Source organism: Lissotriton helveticus, chromosome 7 (genome assembly GCF_964261635.1).
Source record: "Lissotriton helveticus chromosome 7, aLisHel1.1, whole genome shotgun sequence".
Lineage (NCBI taxonomy): Eukaryota > Metazoa > Chordata > Amphibia > Caudata > Salamandridae > Lissotriton > Lissotriton helveticus.
In genome coordinates this window covers 496780693-496795010 of record NC_136068.1, presented here as the reverse complement: position 1 = coordinate 496795010, position 14318 = coordinate 496780693, and the positions used below count along the sequence as shown (strand labels likewise).

Sequence of the window (14318 nt, the reverse complement as noted above, 5' to 3'; positions counted from 1 at the left end):
GTGGTGTTGGGGTTGTTCCGGTTCTGGAAGTGGAGGTGTTCCATGGTCATCGTTGGGTCATTAGAGTGCGTGGTTATTTGGAGTTGGCCTTGTTTAGACAATGGCAATGCCTCCTCCTGGCTGCTCGGGGTGGTCCATGCAGGTGAATTTGAAGCTGTCATGGATGGTGATGGCGAAGTCCGGTCTAGAGCAGAGGTTGGTTCAGGTTTCTGGAAAGAAGGTGATGTCTGAATGGGCGGCATCGAGGAGGTGCCAATTTCTGTTGCGTGTATGTGGAGGGACCGCACGTTGAGGGGGATGCAGTTGAACGGGTCGGCTGGGCAGCAGGAGGCCCTGGTGTGCTGATGTGGCAGAAGGTGTGTTTGCAGTTTCGACAGGCGCAGGGTGCAAGAGAATTCTACAGTGTTGCAAGATAGCAGGTGGTGAGGTGTCCAGGGTTGTTGACAAGGAGGGTGCGGCATCGTAGCAGTGGAGTGTCTGAGAGGAAGGATCCTTGGTGCATTCCAGGGGCAGACAGGCTTGCCTTTGGCGCACCAGTGTTACGCCCACTGCGCATGGCGACACAGCGGCTGCCATTATGTAGTGCTGCGGGGGGACTGGATAGCTAGGAGGTGCGAAACGCGGGAAAGGACCCTGAGGGAATGGGGACGCGGGGGGGGGGCAGCGGTGGTAATATATAACATGGGGCTGGAGAAGTGGGCATGTTCCTCATGCAGGCTGTAATGTAGCCTTCATTGTGAACGGGGATGTGCGCATGACTGCTTTGGGCGGCCTGAGAGGGCCAAGCAAACAGTCATTGCACACTTGAGTGGGCATATCACTCCGTCCCTGCCCTGTTCGGTGGGTAGAGAAGCCCCACCCACTCTCCCGCCGCAAAGGAAACATAGAAGGAGTACATCAGAAAGTTATTATCATGTTATGTTTCCTCTTGCACTGCTTGAAAGCAGAGGGGCGACGCTCTTCCACCATAGCAGATGAGCCACCATTGGGGGTGCATCACCCACTGGTCCTAGGCCTGGGCCTGACCCCCGGCCTCCTCCGCTACGAGTCCCACCTTCTCATCACCTGGACATTGACACTGTGGCGCTATCCCCTGCACTCTCTCCAAATCTGTGACTCAGCCAGGCGGGATTTCACAAGCTAGGGTACAGCAGTCGCTGCCAAGTCAGCTGGGGAACCTCCCGATGCAGATGATGGAACAGGGACCCCTTAGGCAGCTTAGGGGCCTCACCCTCCACAGCGTCCGGCCAGCTCAACATCCTCCGGCCTGGGATGCAGAGAGTAGCTGTCCACCATTGGTAATCTCCTCCGTGCCACCAGGAGTAGTGGTGGCGCGTGGTATGCGATGCAGACCTCCCTACATTGGTGCACAGGTGCGCCTCTACCATTCACAGCTCCAAGGGGCACCAGGCAGTCTTCTCACACAGGTCAGCAACGTGTCTCCAGGCAACCCAGCAGACCACTCCCAGGTAAGGGTGATCGCTGACACCTCAATGTCCACCACCACCGTCCTGCAACTACAATACACCTCCACATCCGGATCCGGATCCCAGATGCAGACCCAGTGAGGCCTCCGGGCCCTGGGGACTGTCCGCGCTTCCAAGGTTTTGGATGCCATGGAGTTGCAAGGAGTGCGCAATGATAAGTGATGCATCACTAGTTTTGTCCTGGGATGCGCCTCTTTTCATAATTGTAGCCCTGGATTTCCTCTTCCCCTGGGACTCTGGCTCGGCATCCTGGCTGTTGGGGGGCATAGGGAGGTTGTTGATCTGTGCTGCCCTTGGCCGTGGCTGCTCCAATCTACATTCCATTGGTTTTGTTTCCTATTTTTCATTGGGGGTAGACTCATAGGCTATTTTTGCCTCTAGAGGAAATAAGTGTCACGTTGGGCTGACTAACATGAGTATTTTGCCCACAAATTGGCCTTTCGTCAGTTTTCGCCCCCTAACGCCAGAATTTGTATCACCTTCACGCTAGTGTTAACAACAGTTTCACCCGGCTACCTGAAACTATCGCCATGTAGCGACGTATTGTAAATACATCGCTAAGAGGGCGATAGTTTTTGGTAATAGGCCATGTTAAAAAAACAGCCGCTAACTAGCGTTGGTTAGTGGCAGTTCTTGTACATATCCCTCTCAGAGTCATGTTTGGCCCCAGGGATCCACAGACAAACAATATGCAGGTCCATTGTTGACATCTGCGAACGAAACATACAAAATGATTTAGAGCCTGTGGACTTTGTTAGTGGCATTCCTGCTACACAACCAGAATATATTTATTTTGAAATATCTGTTTAGTAAGATCAGCAAGCAGTGGTGGCACCTACAAGCGGCTCTCTGTAATTGTGTTCAGGGACAGATGGAGTCGCAAAGAAGGTCAGTGGTAAAACGTACTGGGGCTTAGGAGCTATTAAAGCTTTTTGAGATCCCGTCTGGCACCTTGAAGAATTCAAAAAGTAAGGAATGTAAAGATAGAAGCATCTATCAGAACAACATACATGATTTAGACAGTCCTTGTGGAGTGAGTAGTAGTTCTGGTGCAGTCTATAGTGCATTGTATTAACATATAACTCAACATTTATATTTGACTGTACATCAAACTGGCATGGTAACATTTCAGATAAGAGTATTTTAAATGAAATATTAACAGAACACAAAAACATAGTAAAGAATGTAGTACTGAAAAAAGACTTGTGTGACACATCTTTTATTGAATTACAGAGGGTTAACATACTGCAGAAAGCATTTAATTGATTATTTTTCAAGTGATTATTATTGCATAAATCAGGATCTTGTACTAAACAGCAATTACAAAGGCATGATTAAATACAAGGAATTTAATTGCATAATTAAGAAATTCATGAATCTCATTTATCTGATAGAATACAGGATTCCAACAGCTTCATTACAAGTAGGAATCAAGGATGTTGGATGATGCAAGAGGACTGCAGACAGTATGAAGGTTGGGGGGATATAATTATACTGGACAACACACATTAATGGAATGAACAATAAATCATTTTTAATTAGTGAGCACTCCAAATATTAACACGTTCAGATGCTGCCTGAAGTCAACAAAGTGAATTTGATATCATCATTGTATCCATGACTTGACTATGAGTTTGTATCATTGAACATACCGTTTTTTTTAGTTCTCCCTCTTTTGGGGCTTCGACAAGAATAATTACAATTAAACAATATATAGCAAGGAACAATCCTAATAAAGTGGAGAAATGTCTTGAATAATCCACGAGACTGCAATATCAATATCTCGCTTCACCTAAGTCAGCATCTTATTTTCTAATCTATCTTTTATCTTGGGCAAGAACAGATCAATAAATCTGAGAAACAGAATTCTTTACTCTGGTGTAGGTATATGAGGTTAGATGCTACATTTTGTGTTGGGGATTCTAGAATAACAACTTTTTGTCTGGATAACACAATAACTGAAATGCCTCTTATACATTGGTTGCAAGCAGTATAGTAAATGAAAGAAAATTATAATGTGAGCTAAAATGATCATCCACTAAAAACCCAGGGGGTGGCTGGCAGGAACACTGCTGCTGCGCTTTTGTAACAAGGGGCCGATTTTGCAGCACTGCTGCAAAACCAACCCCCAGTACCAAAACCCGCCCCACCCTTCCGGCCCACTGGGGAAACGCCTGGTGTCCGCTACTGCCAGTCCGGCCCTGACTGCAATCAACTGAAGCGCCCTTGATGCTTGCTCATATTTTGCCCAACTCTAAAAGGCTTCTGCGCATTGAGGTTCAATTTAAATGCACAACTGAATAGGTTTAATACCGTCTGTAAGAATATTTCTGGTTGATACTTAATCTTTCTGTAATTTCACACCTTACTAATTTAGATTTTCCTTAGAGGCTTCATACTAGCTGGAAAACCTATCCTTGCGTTATCTCTCTAGTGCCTCCAGCAATCTGACACATCGCAGGAGCGAATTGTGCACATACGGTACTTGTATACCTCGGAATGGGGAATAACCGGGCACTCCGCAAGTTACTCTCCATTTGGAGGTGCTCAACTTTTAACCGGGTGCAAGTTACGCACTGCTACATACCCAAATTAGCAGATGCCCGATTTACAACTGATTATTGTTGCCTCATCATGATCGTCCAACAATTCAGCAGGGCTCATGTTTGGTCGGTAACACAAATATGACAAGTGGCCTGATTTAGAGTTTGGCGGATGAAATACTGCATCCATGACAAGTATCAGTGCGCCATATTACAAGTGCATGAATCTCAAAGGAACTTATAATCCGGCAGATGGGATTTCCATCACGTATCTGACAGAGATTCCCATCCAACAAATTCTAAATTATGCCCAAATGAATACAAACCTTTTCCCCGCTCATTAGACACATGCAAATGCTTTGCTAAAATGCTAAAATCAAGTTGTGAGCGTACTTTTGATTTTCACTAAACAAATCTGACCAAGAGAAATGTAATTTTAGGCAGGAGGTGTAACCTTGTAAATAATGTCTTCGCATGTACTTAGTAACAAATGTGCGACTGTTACCTTGCATTCACTTCAATTAATAATGTTTTCAAAATGTTTACTATTCTGGCAGATTTTACGTAAGTTAGGATTGTTAATTACCGGGCAGTCTGTTCATGCTTGTTCAACTGGACTTCAGTTGCCACTGTGGGAGTTTTTTCTGAAATATATTATTGCCTCTACATGGGGAGCACAAGGAGCAGAACATTATTTGCAGGTAAGTATAGAGCTTTGCCTGATGGGTTCATCTACATACGTAAATAGTTAGGTATGTTTTGTTACCAAGTTGACACTTGGGATCTTCTGAAGGTCATGTGGTGGCTACTTAAGCTTTTGCAGTGAGATCATAACATATCGAGCAACTACAACAGTTGTATTGCTTTCATTAGTGTTGCATCCATTATTCTTTTATGTTGAATACTTCCTTTATACTTGCTAGAGCGTGCTCTTTAGTTAGTTTTTTCCAGTCCTTGGGAAGATCAGAGGGCTTGGCCACGTATTTCACGGCTAACATTTCATTAAATGTTTTGAAAACAAACTTCCAATAATCAGAGGAACTAATGCTGGGATCTGGCTGAATATTCCAATTAGGATAAAATGATCTGTAATCACTGAAGGGGTGATATATCCCCTCAGTGGCTGAAGTTGAAAACAAGTTCTTGGAAGCTACTTGGGAAGAACACAATGAAGAAACAAGTTTTTTGGAATATCTGTTTCTCATTCTACCTAATCCCTGAGGACGATGGATGGTTGCAAAATGCTCTTCATGTTTCTTGCCTCCTGCCTCACAGGGCACTTTACAGAAGGGACATTGAACTCCGCACCCAAATACTTTCTTAAACAGCTCATCTTGTGGACTGAAGGTCAGTTTTGAGAACTTGGCATGGATTTCACAGGCATTCAGCTCAGAGACAATGTTTTGCTCCACCTCTGTGAGAAATAACAGGATATTGTCAGAAAACTCCTCTATATTGGATGTGTTCTGAAAAATTATAGCCTGTAAACTATCCTTGGAGATCACAAGCTCTTCCTGTAGTAGCTGACAAAAGTTTTCTAAGAACCTAGAGATTGTGTCAAAACAGTGGTTTTCTGAGTTGGTGAGAATATTTCTGATTTTCTTGAGAATGATGAACAGGATATTTTTCTCGAGGTCTCCAAATGCTTCACTGTCTTTGTAGTGATCCAAAATACGATCCCCAATCCATTGTTTGACAAAAGCTTGATAATGAATCATATACTCCACGTAATCCTCACAAACGCTTTTCTGCAGCAGCTCCTTCAGTATAGTATATTGAAAAAACATTCGGCTGCTGTACTGTTTTGCTTGTCCGCTTATGAGGATGTCATCTACTATGTCTATTCCAAGCCTGTTATTAATGTGGTCTTTCAGGGCTGGCTTCAGACACAGGTCACAGAAATCTTGAGCTTTCTTTTGACATTGATCCTTCTGCAAGTAAAGGTCTTTGAAGGTGGAGGCATACTGAGGTTTTACTATGACCAGGCCGAGACGAGGGTCATTCTCCCTGATGTATTCTTCATGCATTGCCTGAAAATCCTGTGATGCTTGCCATAAGATACAAAGCTTCAAGTCTACTTCAAAGCAATGACTAGTCTTGAGTTTTAAAGTAGTCTTGTCTTGCATTTTTTCATTGATTATATTTAGTAATTCTCTGCAATAGTTTTCATCATAGTCCCCTCTGGAGCCACTAACAAAGTTATTACATGCTTCTGTTAAGGACGTAACAAGATCAGCAGTTTTATTCCAGTAGTCACTTCCAAATAAACTTTCCTTTAATTTTTCGGTCAAGTACCTACTTTGAAAATGCTCTTTTTTTAATGTGAAGGGTTGCCTTCCAGATTCTAAATTGTGGGCTGTTTGAATCATCACATTCATTGCACTTCCGCGGAATTTCAAGTCTCTTACAAGCTGGCGGTACATATCTTCAGCTACGTTCCGCTTCTCTGAAAAGTTAAGTGGTAACTCTTCAAGTGTCTGTGCCCACATTGTTTCAAATTCTCTCTCTAGCTCCTCATCCTCCAGTGGACAATGTCTCTTCCTGCAATCATCTAAAAGTCGCACCACTTTCTCCTCAATAGTCTCTAAATACATTTGCTGTAGATCTTTCAACTTGTCTTTCCCTTTCTGGATCCGGATTGTTTCTCCCCATTTCATTCTTACATAATTTTCAAGTTCATTTCTGAGACAGTGTGTGCTGTTGATAAAATCCTCTCTATATCTTTCTATCAGGTTCAAGTTTTCAGCTCCACTTTCAAAGTATGTTTGCAAAGAATCCAACGTCGTCTTTTCTCCAGTGAAAAGTTTCTGGGCTGCTTCTGCTTCCAAGTTATGAAGTATGCTTTTATTAAGGTCAATTGATGACTGATTTTGTATTACATATTCCTTACCAGTCACCCAGAGATGCATCTCCTTGCGAAATGCCCATTCCCACCGACTGTACTCAGTTGAAAGCTGGTTGTAGGCTTCTGCCACCAGGCTGTTTCTGAAGCTAAAGATGAAATTTTCATGTTTTACAGCATTCCACAAGCTCTTCACCCACTCCTTAAACTGTGGTATTTTCATGGCAGCTTCCTTCTGTAAACGTTCCTCAATGAATTGAAACAAGTATTTCTTGAGCTCATGAACATTTTCGCTGTACCCTAGATTCACCGGAGCCATGGGTGGGACACCGTGCCAGAGGCCCGGGATGTACCAATTGTGCTTATCAGGATCATACTCCATAATGTCAGAAAAAGTAATTTCCTTGTTCTGTTTCTCCATCCTGGCAGCTGCTTTTGTCATTTTATCCAGCTGATCCAGGAGATTTTTCCTGTCACGCATATTTTGATCATAAGCTGATATGTCACTGACGTTCTGATGCACGAACTGACAGTTTGGTTTTTTTCCAAGACGCACCATTCGGAGAAAAGAATGAACCACAATCTGCAGAATATCCTTCATTTCAGTGGCATTCTCCATTGCCATGTTAATGATGGTGATGTCACTCAAACCAATCACCACAGTCGCCAATTCGTTGTCGTGCTCATAGCTGTCCTGAAGGGTCATCAGTTCAGGGGCTTTTAAGCCTTCTGTGTCTATGACCAGGATGAAGTCACAGCCAAGCCTCTTCCTTAGCTTTGCTTTCACTTTTATCAATAACATGAAGGCACCTCGTGTGCATCTGCCGCTGCTCACTGAGAACTGGAGTCCAAACATAGTGTTGAGGAGTGTAGACTTCCCAGTGCTCTGGACCCCCAGCACTGTGATAACCATCATTCGGCACTGGTCCCCCAGCTTTTTATCAAGTTCCGTCAGTACATCTGTCACCCACTGCAGAGGGATATTGGAAGCATCACCGTCAATCAGTTCGAGTGGAAACCCTTCCACCAAAAGATCTGCAGCAATGCTAGGCAACTTAGTAAACTGTCTATCTTTTTCTTTAATTTTCTTTTCCTTAACCATGGAACATTCAGCCTCATAGAACTGCCCCATCTCACGCACAAAGTGCTCGACCCCTAGGGAGTTCTCAGATATTTGTCTATCCAATTCTGCTAGATCTTTGGGATCACTTGAGGCATCTTTAGACTTTTCTTTATATTTATCCCTCAGATTTGAAAGGCTACTTCTAGCAACAGAATCTAGTCCAAATTTCAACCATTTCAGAAAATACTGTTTCTCTACTTTAGGTAGTTGTCCTATGCCATCGATAAATGTTACCATTCCACCCGAAAGATCACATTTATTCTGCTCACTACGGATTTTCAGTAGTTCTTTATTTAACTGACATTTATAGTCTTCTGTGTCGGTTTTTCCTTGTCTATTCAATCGACAAAGTTCCTTTTCTGTTTTAGCCAGTTTTTTCCAAGGCTCGCCTTGTAGCTTCATCACTTCTTTCTTGTATTGTGCAACATCTTTAATTTTTTCAGTGATGTCTTTAGAATACTCTTTGGCTACTGGCATGAACTACAATCCTCGTCTACCTTAATTCCTAGTTCACGTGCAATGGCAGCCATTTCTTCCAGAGTTATGCCTTTTGGTGAAAGCCTTACTAGCCTTTCTATGGCAGACTGAAGTTTCATGACAAACGTTGCATCATTTATGCTTCTATCTTTGTTCAAAATTCGTGACTGATCTATTTTCAGATTTTTTGTCAATGTATTAAGACTTTTGAAGGTTTTCTCAGAATGGGCAGTCAGGGAATTAACAATAAAGTAGAATTTATTTTCTGCGCTTATAGATGAAAGTAAGGCATATTGCCTGTCACTAATTTCTTCAATGTATATAAAGACAGCAGATGATATCTCTGTTAAAAAGCTGAACTGCAACCAGTGGGACTGAATGTCCCCTCTTAGGTTAGCAAAAGCAACGGGCTCTGGGGAAAGTTCATAATTTTCTTTTCCACCAGGAAAATACCAAGAAATCTCCACTAAGCCATCAGAAAGTTTACGGGGAAAGTTCCCCGATTTCATATCCCAGTGGATGAAGATGTCATGGTACTGCTGAGGGGGACTGAGGACTTCATTCAGAATCTTTGACTTGGACAGGCTTAAGTTCCCGAGACGTACAAAGGAAATCGTTGGCATTGGTATGAGTGCCAGGCTTTCTTCCCTGAACCCTTTGCAATCTCTTAGGGACTGAGGTCTCCACTTTCTTACAATGTCCCTCATGGCCCACAGAAGGAATGTGGATTTGGTGCCATCACAAGGAGGCAGCACCAGGGGGAGAGCAAACTGGCACATGGACATTTTAAGTAGAATCTCCTGTTGCAAAAAGCTATCTGAGCAAAGCAGGAGGGCATGGAGGACATCAAGGGGGTTAAAAGATTGCTCAGAGAGATTTTCATCATGCATGTTACTGAAGTCAAGTTTGTTATTCTCTTTATGCAATTGTTCATCCAGTGGACTGGAGATAAGACTTGTGTTTCTTGCTGTTATATTCAGGGCCAAGAGCTTATTCAGGAAGTGCCAGGGTATATCTTGCAAAGTGAGGCAGGTGCACATACTTCCTCCTTCTGGACCAGTTTCAAGGACATCACTCAGCGTTAGCTTTCTTCTTCCATAGTAGCGCTTCAGGTGCAGTTTAGCTAAGGCAGAATCCAGTTCATTTACTTTTTCTGTCAAAAGAAAAACAATGGTTGTTAATTTATTTGCTAAACTGATTGTCCTTCACTGTCATATGAATTCTCATCATAAAGGAACATTTCACTGATAAGGATGCAGAAGCCCTTCTCTGGAAAATCACATTCAACCATCGCCAAGACCATTTTTTGTTGTTATTGCAGTCTTACATCGCTCAAACTTGGCTCAATGACATTCGAGCACATTACATGACGAACCAGATGTGGCACGGGGAGAATAAGTGATTTGCCCAGAATCAAAGAATGTTGAGCTGAGGCCAGCATTCGAGCCTGGTTCCAAAGATGGCAGCTCTAACCACTAGGCAACGTCTCATTCGCTACTCAACCTTTGCCAATTGATTATTAGAATAAAATCATTATCAGAAACATAAGGTCACCGACATTGGTGTCTTCTGGTAATGACAACTGTAAGTATATAACCTCCCTGTTGTCATAACAAAACCATTTTTATATAAACATACACATAGTGCTAAATAGTCAAATGACTCTGAATCTTTTAGCATCTAAGCAATGTCGGGGTATGATTCACAAACTACCAGATGTCATCTTTAATAACATTTCCTTTTATAGGACATGTTTGATAGAGACCCATCTTAGGGAAAGAAATGAGAGTGTTTTAAAGGCTGTTGCCCAGGCAATACCTTATTATTGGGGCAGGGAATTGGAGTTCATGCACTTTATTTTTTCTAGCAGTGTAGTACACGCACTTTATTTTTCAGGGGTGGTACGCTGCATGCACCTTTCTGTTTTTTGGGTGAGTTCTGCACGCACTTTATTTTTTGGGAGTGTAGTCCATACAGTATTTTTGGGTTGCTGCATGTGTAATTTATAAGTCTATAAGAGATTGAATGACTAACATTATTATCCTTCATCATATTTCTTTAAGTTGTTGTTGAGCTCCCTTATTTATTATTAATTTGGTTATTGCTGTAATGATGCTCTATAATATAGTCACCTTCATCCAAATGCCCATATCTGTTGGGCTCTTAAAAGAACTACAGTTATTCCAGCCGGTAACCAATTTGTTTTTATATATTTGTTAAGGTGCTTGGACCTATGAACCTGGGCTAGTTACTTAAATGACATATTGTGTCTTTTTAATTTTGGGGCTCCTGGGGGTGGCGCCCCTGGGCAGCTTTGGACGAGGGGTAGAGTCCAGGCCCCTGGGTCTCTGCTATTGGGTGGGTTTGCGCAGGAGGTGGGGCTTAGATAGCTGTTGAGGGATTCTTGAAGTTTCTGCATCATTCCAACGTCGTGATACTGCAGGTAGGAGTAGTTTTTGTATTTTCTTGTGCAGATGTATTATTGTATTTAGTAGTGTACACATTAGTATAATCTACTATGGCATATGTATACTAATAAAGATAGGCTTGTCAACTCTGGCGGTAAAAACACAAAAAAAACGGTTAAGGAGGCATTAAGAACACTATGTGAAGCGGGCAGGGAAGATTTGATTCAATCCAGCGTGCTTTCCCAGGCCCGGGTTGGTATGGAACACTCTTTTAAGTGCGCCGCTGCTAGCGGATTCATGGCAGCAGTCTTAGCGTGCTCACCGCCTCATTGTTAAATGAGATTTCAGAGTGCTCTTTGTCAAGGGTAGGAGAAAGTGCAGGAAAATATATGCATGGCCAGAGATGTGCTTGAGCTTACCTCACCGGGGCATGAACTGGCATCGTCTGTGAAGAGTGGGAGAGGACGCAAGAGCACATGTATGGCCGTTGTTCTATAGACCGCTGTACCCCATCGAGCGCTGGACCCCCCCTCGTTGTGCACATGCGCACTAACATTGCGCATGCGCATTTGACTTTTCATGACGTTTCACTACGTAGTATATAATTCCGTGTACCCCCTCTCGGCGCACATTCGGCGCAGACCAATCAGAAGTGTCGTTCACAGTTCATCCAATCATCGCTTTCTTACATTTTGTTTCTGTTTCATGGAACCAATCATCGCATTTACATGTGTATATTATTCCACAACATTCTGGAACTTTTACTATTGCGCTGCCACAGCCTGCATTCATACTGTCTGTCAAATGTCGTCCATAAATTCTTGCATCGTTTCTAGTCGGTGAGTACTCTGCTAATGCACTCATACTGTCTGCCAAATTTAGTCAAATTTTTTTCTGCCATGCACTCTTACAGTTTGCCAAATGTAGTATAAATGTCGCCTAATTTTGCCAAATGTAGTCTAAATTTCGCATAATTTTTTTTTAATCAATGCTAAGTTTCACTGAAATGTAATGTAATGTAATTCACTTATGATCCAATCGAATGTTATGTCGTCTTAAGGCCGCCATGTGCGTTTTTAGGTTTCGAAACCTGGCGAGGGGCGAAGCCCCTCCCAGATCGAAATCTATTGTTTTCAATAGTGAGGTTAGGACAGCCTCTGTTTCCAATTGGCTAGCTCCATAAATGGAGGCTAGCCATTGGGAGGCAGAGGCTGTCAATCGCGCTTTCTCACGAAAACGCGATTCGGGGGCGTTTCTGGTGCTTTTTTTAAGCCCCGCCCCTTTGTCCCGGGCCGCGCTGCGATTGGCTGCCGGCCCGGGACACCCCCGTGACGTCATTTCCCGGGCCGCGCTGTGATTGGCTGCCGGCCCGGGACCTGACTTGTTTGTTTATTCTGCTGCCTGTCTTCTTGCCATCTTGTGGTTTATAGAGTTATTTTGTACACCCACTGTTTTCTAGGCCCTCTCCCACTCATCTCTGCGCCGGAGTAGCTCCTCTAGCAGGCCTATCACTCGGTGCCGTCAGGTGTGGTCCGCTCGAGGGCAGCGAGTCTGATTTCCGCCGCGCACTTCACCGCGTCTGCACCGGTGTTGTAACCAGATGGTGGGTTTGATGGCCCTCACGGTCTATTTCCTCCGACTCCTGCTGGTGGACTGTTACGGATGAGCACCCTTAGAGTTGTTAGCCCTTCGGTGTCTGTGCTCGAGTGCTGCACGTTTTCACCGGACTTGGCAGTAATTATCTTACGCCGGTCGCTTACATCCACTGCATCCCGGGTCAGTTCAGCTGACTCAATGGGCCCCAGCCGCACCGGAGTACTACGCACACTGGTGGTCCTTCTTATGTCCCCGACCTCGGGTGCACCGTCCGACTGCGGTTTGTCGATGCACGGTGGTGGCTGCTTAACTTTTCCCCGTCAGTCGCGTCTACCTCAGTCCTGCATCGGCCCTTCAGAGCCCGGGAGCAGCCTTCACTCGACGTCCCGGTTGCCGTGTTGCGTCAGGCCGCTTCACCCCTGATGACCGGTCACAATGTCCTTGACGTGGGGGGCAGCTTTTGAAGTTGCCGCCTCCGGAGGCTCTGGGTGACTTGCGCAACTCTATCGTGCGACCTCCGGTGCCCGGCCGCGCCGGCAAAAAGCTGCAGTTGTGCGGGGCCTCTTCGGACACCAGTGGTCTCCCCCCGCGGCTATAATGCGCCGTCGCCTGTGTCACCTCCGCCGCGGGTGCAGCGATCTATCTCCGCATGGCGGGCCGCGGCCGATCCAGCGCGCCCTCAGTCTCCGGCCTCCACCCTCCCACAGCCTGCACAGCGATTCTAGAGCTAAAAATACAGTGCTTAATTTGTGCCGGTGCTTAGCACCGGCACTTAATTCTCAGGGCCGGGTCTACATCTCAGTCTCACTCCCACCTCACATCAACGACTCCACTACATATTAAGTGTCACAGTAAGTAGAATGGACTTTGCAAACTGTCTCCTGAGCCCCGGTGAAGAGTGCTGGTGCTGCCGAGCCATCAGCCGATAATAAATGCATGCCACTATTTTCTGTCAGTTCAGTGTTAGAAGTGGGCGCGCCACTGTTTGGGCTGGATTTGGTTCTGTAGGCTAGGGGATGAGGCAGCCGCGGTAGCGTGCGTGTGCGTAACATTTTTCAAAACTGGAAATGAAAGTGAAAATGAAGCAAAGCTAACGCGGACTTAGGGGCTCTCTGGAGGCTGGAATTGCTGCCGCCCGCCATAGTTTGGCTGTCCTCAACGTACATGCTGCTGCCCTATCGTGTGTATGTATGGGGCACGGCTGCAGGGGTCATTTTGTGTCTGCTAAGTGTCTTCAAAAGCCACTGAGACAGCCAACATGAGTGTGCGCACTCTGCGCAGCTCCTATGTTAAGTGAGACAGCCAACATGAGTGTGCGCACTCTGCGCAGCTCCTATGTTAAGTTAGTAGCTGGCGGCAATCATGACTGCGCAGCTCTCACGGTGCACCTGGAGCTCAGGAGAACAACAGCCCTCAGGATCATTCGTCGAGTCATGCCTGGGGTCCCGTTGCCTAGGGGCAGGAGCTGGTGATGTACCTGCAGACTTACATGGGCCACTTGCACCAAACTCTGTATGTGACACGGTTTGGCAGCACCCGTTGGGACTTCACCGACACAAGGCACCACTGTAATTAAGGTGATTTATATGCACGTTAAGTTGCAAAGCTGTTGTTCTATAATTATTTTTATGTAGTGGTAAAACTGAAATTTGAAAGTGTTATATGATGTGCCAAGGCGTTTTTTTAGTCTCTGCTACTGGGTTGATTTATGACTAGTGCAGCGCGATCAGGTTGATGTGAGAGAGGGCCTTGAGGTCAGTCAGGCATCTCGTTCGATCCTTTAGTAGCTTTTGTAGCATTAAATGTCAATACTTTATAACCTTGTCGTCGTGTTTGAATTCT

The 14318-nt window shown here is 44.8% G+C and overlaps 1 pseudogene across 1 annotated transcript in view; it reads right to left on the bottom strand.

The window, feature by feature from the left end:
• Positions 1–2690: 2690 nt before the first annotated feature.
• The window catches only part of LOC144768673 (interferon-induced very large GTPase 1-like), a 222277-nt pseudogene continuing 210649 nt past the window's right edge, over positions 2691–14318 (bottom strand). Inside the window, exon 4 of the transcript XR_013598609.1 lies at positions 2691–9625. The product of XR_013598609.1 is annotated as an interferon-induced very large GTPase 1-like (transcript). The remainder of the gene's footprint in view (positions 9626–14318) is intronic.